The sequence below is a fragment of the Nansenia antarctica genome (genome assembly GCF_963989245.1).
Source record: "Nansenia antarctica genome assembly, chromosome: 2".
Lineage (NCBI taxonomy): Eukaryota > Metazoa > Chordata > Actinopteri > Argentiniformes > Microstomatidae > Nansenia > Nansenia antarctica.
This window is the reverse complement of record NC_137675.1, coordinates 33,252,604-33,260,095: the sequence shown is the minus strand read 5'-3', so window position 1 is coordinate 33,260,095 and position 7,492 is coordinate 33,252,604.

The following is a 7,492-nucleotide window of genomic DNA, read 5'->3' as shown; positions in this document are numbered from 1 at the left end:
GAATGCACTGATTAAAGATGACAATGAAGTCCCCACCCCTTTCTTTATGTAGGGCCAAGAGTTTTTCCTAACCACATGAACCTTACCAGAAAAAGGGCTGAAGTTATACCCCATAGAGACCCGTGCTTAGTATCCAAAAAGCTTTGTAACTAAAGTTGTACTTTATTTCTCTCAGAAACCCAGCCACAGTGCAGAGGAAGCAACAATTGTAAAATGTGTGCTGGGAGGTCAGTCCTCTGGCTCTGTTGGGAGAAATAAACTGTCACGTTAGCTAGGAAACTTTTGGGAGACTGGGCACTGAGTTTTTTCCTGGACAGATCACAGGTCACGTAAAACTGAGGCACTGATGAAAGGCACACTGGAATCTCGAAAGGTCAAACGTGATGACGATTATTATAAACTGTTGCTGCAAGGGATGGGAATGGAGAACCGGTTCCAGTTGAGAAAAGGTCCAAAGCATGGCAAGGAAAAATTACTAACACGGCTATTTGTAACATCTGTAAAATGATAATGGTGGAAACACCAGCAATATGTTGAAACATCTTTCGACGCAACATGGGCTTAAATGACAGGAAGGCCATGTGTTTGACACTCCACACACTACGCACGAGTGCCACTGCCTCCCAAGTGAGCAACGGGTCCGTCTCTGAGGGTAAATATCCTATGCTAATAACATTAGCGCCACGCAGGCAGGCTTAGCAGATCTTTTCTTTGACGAGGAAACCCTAAATGAAAACGAACGCTGTACAAATATTCTCCCATTTCATCCATTTCTGATGATGACAGACAGACGGTTGCTACAGACCCTCCCAGAGAAAGCAGACATGAGACATTGTTGAGTTTATCAGTTTTATATTTGTTTTCAAAGTTATATCCTTTTGAGAAAAGGACCATTTCATTTATTTTCCATTCTTTTATTTAGTTTTGGATATTTGTACACTGTGTTCAGAGACTCGATAATAAAACCTGTGTAGGCCTACTTTTTTCCACACAGAAAATGGATAGGGAATCAATAGAAGAATCGAACCGATAAGCAGAATCGATAATGGAATCGGTATCAATAACATCTTATCAATTCCCATGCCTAGTGATGACGATTATTATAAGCTGTTGCTGTCTTAGAAGTCCTTTGTAGCAGCTGTCAGTGATTTTGTTACGTCCTAAAAAAAATACTCCTAGATTATGATTAATATTACTCCTAAATACATTAATCAATGTAGAACAAGCTTTGTACCTCTTCATAACCAAAGAAGGACCTATTGATGTATTGTTTGTTTTTGTTTAGAATTTGTAAACACATGATGTATGGTATAGCTTCAAATCAAGTTTTGACAAGGTAATGCACAAAAGTTAGGTCATAGAAATCTAAAACTATTTGCAGAAATCACTGATAGCTACTTTAAGACTAATCATATTACATGTATTTAATTCGTTTTTTAGTCATTATCTATATTAAGATCAGCATTCCTCTATCCTGGGGAGTATTCCATCAACATTGCTAAAGGAAAATCCAATCTCGCAAGACTTATCAAAATAAGCCTGGATTTTCGTTTAGCAGCGTTGTTTTAGCATCCTGTGAGATCCCTGGGGCCTCATTTATAACGCTTTGCGTAGGATTGGTGTAAAAAGCTTGCATACATAGACAAGCAAGAACGTTAACGCGCACCAACATTCAGATTTGTAAAACGGTGCGCACGCAAGTCCCACGCCTGTTTCCCTTTAGAAATCACAATCGGGTCATTTTTTTTATACGGTGCCTTTTCCGTCCCCAGTACAAATCATGTTGTATTTTGTCTAAATTTGGACAAATACTAATTCCATTAGGTTTTTCATGTATAGTCAATTGTTATTTATTATGGATACAATGATATGGGCTTCTAAGTTGTTGTTTTCTAAATTTTAAAAGCTTTGGTTAAAGATGTAAATGGGATTTTGCATGGGATTTGGGATGTCCCCAGTGTTGTTCATTCAACTTCAATCCAAAAAATAACTATTAAAAACATACCTTACCAAATATGTTATTATTATTTCATTTTCCTGATCAATATCTATTGAAATCAAATATAGTTTTATAGTTTTTTTTTTGTACAAAAAATTAAGGTTGTATGCGTGTCCCTGCGATCACTGTCCACCCTGTTATGCTGTGTTAATATCCCTTTTAAAAGAAAACCATATTTCTCAATCACATCACTCTCATGAGGTGACATCACATCAGTGGAGGGGATTTCAAATGTTGTAAGCTGTGTGATCTTTTACCATCTGATTTTTATGTTTTTATCCAGTGAGTTTAATGTGGTTGACCATAACGTGTCCACCCTGTTATGCCTAAATATTGAGGAGATCAATCAAATTGAATAATTTCAAAACGTATTTAGTGCAAATTAGATTCCTCATCAAGTATTCATGGTCATTCTAGGCATTATGCTAACACAGGCAGGCTAAAGGCTAACTTTAACTCAAAATATCCACCCTGTTAGTGTCCACCCTGTTATGTGTCCACTCTGTTCTGGAGACACTCGCCCTATTCAACTACAGAGCGTATTCTAAATAAAATACAATTTATGTGCCTGAGCTCGACCACTATGTTTTTCAGCAAGCTAGATATGTCCTTTATATAATAGAACATTAAAATATAGATAAATCAACAATTTATTTTTCACAAGTTAGGAAGTCCAAATGGCACCGTATAAATAAAATGACCCACCCAACTAAAACTTTTGCGCACGTGAACAAGCATCTTGTCCCACCCTTTTAATGCCCATAGTTGCCTATAAATGTTCAGTGAAACGCCCCAAATTAATATTAATCTATACTGACTGCATGAGGACAATGACGGCAAATCCTCATAGAAAATAAATGTCACCCAGTGAAACAGTTCTGCGCAACGAGCACATCATAACAATATGGAACTGCACTCATATCTCGAAAACAGCATCAGTTTAAACGTCATTTGTCCTACTGTTCTTATTATTTATGAGAATACACTTCATAACATGCAAGTATTGTTTAATAATTACACATCCAATCAAATATGATTCCAGATTAAACTGTACAAATTTGAGGGATTGTTTTGCAAAAAACAATATCTCTGTTTGTATTTATTATTCTTAATCATGTTTTTATGTGTGCACTGCAGGGAACTCTTCAATAGATTAGATTAGATTAGATTCAACTTTATTACAGAAGCAACGAAACGCAGTTCGGAATCTAACCAGATGCAAATAGTGCAGTGCAAAAGGCATGAATGTATGGACAGTGCATGGTGTACGGTATTACAGTATATATATATATTATATATAGTGTATATATACTAAGATATAGTATAAAGTATAAGTAGGTTAGTATAAAGTCAGTACACGTGCAATGAATATGAATATAAAAAGCGCATTATGAAAAAGAGTGTATTATGAAAAAAGTTTATTATGGGTGAATATTTCTTGCAATTTTTATTTGACTATAGCCTATATATATTATATAGCCTATATATACAGTATATACTCACAGCAGGATGAATAAGATCTTAATATGACTGACCATCTGACCTTTTACCACTTTTATGTTGTTTTGTGTCTGTTTTCTGTCTTCGTAATCACACAACCATGTGTAGTAACTGTAATACCATGTTTATTGAAGTAATGTTCTCATCAAGCACAGGTACTTATCTGCACTATTATGGAAACTGAAGTTGCATATGCAGTAGCATCCTTTCGTTAACAATAGTTTGTTTTGAAGTCATATCCAATGTACCGTTTTATATTGGCTTTATTATGATAATGTGGATGTGAAGATATTAATAAAACGCTGACCTGTGGAAAGATGCATGTCTCTGCGTTGTGTTATCAGACTCGATTAAATGACGTGGTCTTTCCCAAACGTGGATCGGTAAAACATTTAAAAACAATTGGTTGTTTAAATTATTTTGGCAACCCACCGATTCACAAATAACTTGTCTGTTCAATTACTTTTTATTTATTTATTTATTTATTTGACCTTTATTTGACCAGATAAAATCAGTTGAGAACAAATTCGAATTTTCAATGATGATCTGGCCAAGAGGCCCCCGGCAAGAATAAAACAAACATATAAACAGAAATACTCAGGGTCAACATAAAACAATACATACAATACATGAGAACGGCTAAGACAGTGAAGATAAATAAATAAAAACAAAGTCAACAAAGTCATCTGTCTGCTACCAATTGGTACAGATATTGTCTCACTAAAGCAAACAGAAAGGGTGTGATGTTGTCTCAAATACAAGGAGTGAACAGTTCCAATTTACCTCACCTCTCGGTTAGTTGTAACACTGCGTAAGGTGATTGTGATTGTGAAAGAGAATGCAGGTAGCAGACAGCTACAAAACACACAACACCTCTTGGACATATGGGAGCTCAAGCTCTTGGACATATGGGACATATGGGCATATGGGCGTCCGACTAAAACCATAGCTCGAGAAAACATCAAAATGCTGATACATTCAACATGCTCAGTCACAAGTTGCGCGACCTGGGATTTCATTGAACCGGTGTGCAGTGCCATTTAAATATGCAAATGTTTATATTGTATGAAGTGGAGGGCCGGTCATTACTAATATCTCACTAGCCAATGTCCCTGTGATGTTGGTTCTTGTTTGATTCTAACTGTATTATATCTGTGACATGCCAACTTCAAACATGTGTGATGCATGTAATGAGATAGGTTAGATAGGAAAAGGTTACAAATAGAACCTATTTGATAAAATAAAAAAAGGTTCTATAAATTACTTTGTTGCACCTCAATGTAGCCTTAAAGTATTCTGAAGAACCTTTTATGGCCTTGTGTGAACTCGCAAACTTTGCTCAATGCAACAATGCCTGCCAGCACTTAGCGTGCCACAGAGAGATATACTGCAACACTGATTATCGTTGTTGTGTTGTTTATTTCAGCCCACTCGATTAAAAATGTTTTTCTCTGTTTGTTCTAGGGTGCTGCGGATGCTAAACATGCAACAAATTGGACGCCATTACTACGACCCAAATGAACCACTCAATATCCCACAGCACAGGTCTGTGCCTTACCTGTCTCGGCAGTGTTTTTACCCATAAAGACAAAAGAGACAGAATAAAGATGTTGTTGTGTCCTTCATTGTGTGGCATGTTGTATGCATGTGCTCTTCAGACTGACCATCTGGCCTGGCTTCACCACCACCATCCTGCAGTATGAGTCGAGCATCATGCTGAGTATGGATGTGAGCCACAAGGTGCTGCGCAGTGAAACAGTGCTCACTTTCATGGGCAATCTCAAGCAGCAGTGTGGGGACCAGCGCTTCATGGAGGCCTGCACCAAGGAGCTGGTGGGCCAAATTGTCCTCACCAAGTAAGACCCACCACTAGATGAACGCAGAGATACAACTGTTGTTTCTCTACGGTAACGCTTTACAGTAATGCAGAGTAGGTACTAAGCACTAAGCTCTACTTTGATTTGTGCATATTCATATTTATTAAAAAAAATTATAACCAAATGTTTATTCAACCTTATAATAACCACTTTTACATTGTTGCAAAGAAACATTCACATTTATAACAACCAACTGTCTATGGGAATTTTTTCTCTCAGGTACAATAACAAGACCTACAGGATTGATGATATCGCATGGGACCACACTCCTACTAACACATTCAAGAGAGGGAACTCTGACATCTCCTTCAAAGAATACTACAAAACTGTAGGTGTTGTCTCATAAACTTAAACTATCAGACCATATCACTGACCATGTGTCACAGCAACCACTGAACTCATTATGATTTAACACTTTCATTCAGCAATATAGTCTGGACATCACCGACAACCGGCAGGCCCTTCTGGTAAGCCATGTGAAGAAGATGGGGCCTTCTGGGGGGCCACCCACTGGCCCAGCCATGCTCATCCCAGAGTTCTGCTACCTTACAGGTACCACTGACTTGACACTAGAGAAACCTCACAAACACTACTTATGGACAGTATTTATTTTAGTATTATATACACTGCTACTTTTTGTTTTTTTTAATAGGCCTGACGGACAAGATGCGCAGTGACTTCAACATCATGAAGGACCTGGCCACCCACACCAGACTGAACCCAGAGCAGAGGGAGCAGCGTCTCAATCGCTTTGTCAATAACATCCACAAGTACGTCACACTCTATGGTTTGACTATGAGCAGCCTTGCACTGATGTAATGTTGACTCTACACCCCAGCTTTAAGTGGTTACAATATTGATATCACAACGTTGATTGCAAAACTGACCACCTTGCAGGAACCCTGAGGCTGAGGCTGAAATTAATACCTGGGGGCTCAACTTTGACAACAAACTCCTGAACCTCACAGGCAGAGTCCTCCCTGCTGAGAGGATTATCCAAGGATCCAGATCGGTATTGAATACATCAGAAATGATGTCCCCAGTGTGGCTTATTACAGTACTTGTTACCTGCAGTTTGAAGCTCTTGCTAAACATTTCTGTTTTACTGCAACATGTACTGATCTAGCTCCAAACAAGAATGTTTGTTGGTCATGTATTTGCATGTATATGTCAATGTCATAATCTGTGATTGCAACACACTTTTTGTCTCCCAGTACGAGTACAACGCTTGGGCAGCAGACTGGTCCAAAGAAATGGGGGGGATCCCCCTGATCAGCAGCCGGCCACTGGACAACTGGATCATGTTCCTTACCCACCGCAACGCTGACGTAGCCCACGCCCTCCTGGACGGCTTAAACAAGGTGTCCCCACCCATGGGCATCCACATGCAGAGGCCTGTTATGTGAGTTCTCACTCTGGGTTGGAGGAGACTGTGGAAGGAGGCACAAACACACACACAAGACCGAGCTCCTCTTCATCCCCGGGAAAGCCTGCCCTCTCCAAGACTTCTCCATCACAGTGGAGAACTCTACTGTAACCCCCTCCCTGACAGCCAAGAACCTTGGAGTGATCCTGGATAACCGACTATCCTGTGCGGAGAACATTGCAGCAACGGCTCGCTCCTGCAGATTCCTCCTCTACAACATCAGAAGGATACGACCATTCCTTACCAGAGAGGCAGCGCAACTCTTGACCCAGGCACTGGTCATCTCCCGCCTGGATTACTGCAATGTACTCCTGGCTGGGCTCCCCGCTTCAGCCATTAGACCTCTGCAGCTCATCCAGAATGCTGCTGCCCGGCTGGTATTCAACCTCCCCAAATACTCGCATGTCACCCCTCTCCTTCGCACCCTGCACTGGCTCCCGATAGCAGCTCGCATCAGATTCAAGACCCTGGTGCTTGCATATCAGGCAGCTAAAGGGACAGCCCCTGCCTACCTGAAGGAAATGGTAACCCCCCAAACCCCTGCCCGCTCACTCCGTTCCTCCACCTCGGCTGGCCGACTGGCCCCACCTCCTCTACACAGCAGTCGGGCTGCCCGATCACGTCTCTTCACAACACTGGCTCCCCGCTGGTGGAATGAGCTCCCCACGGCTGTCAGAACGGCAGAGTCAC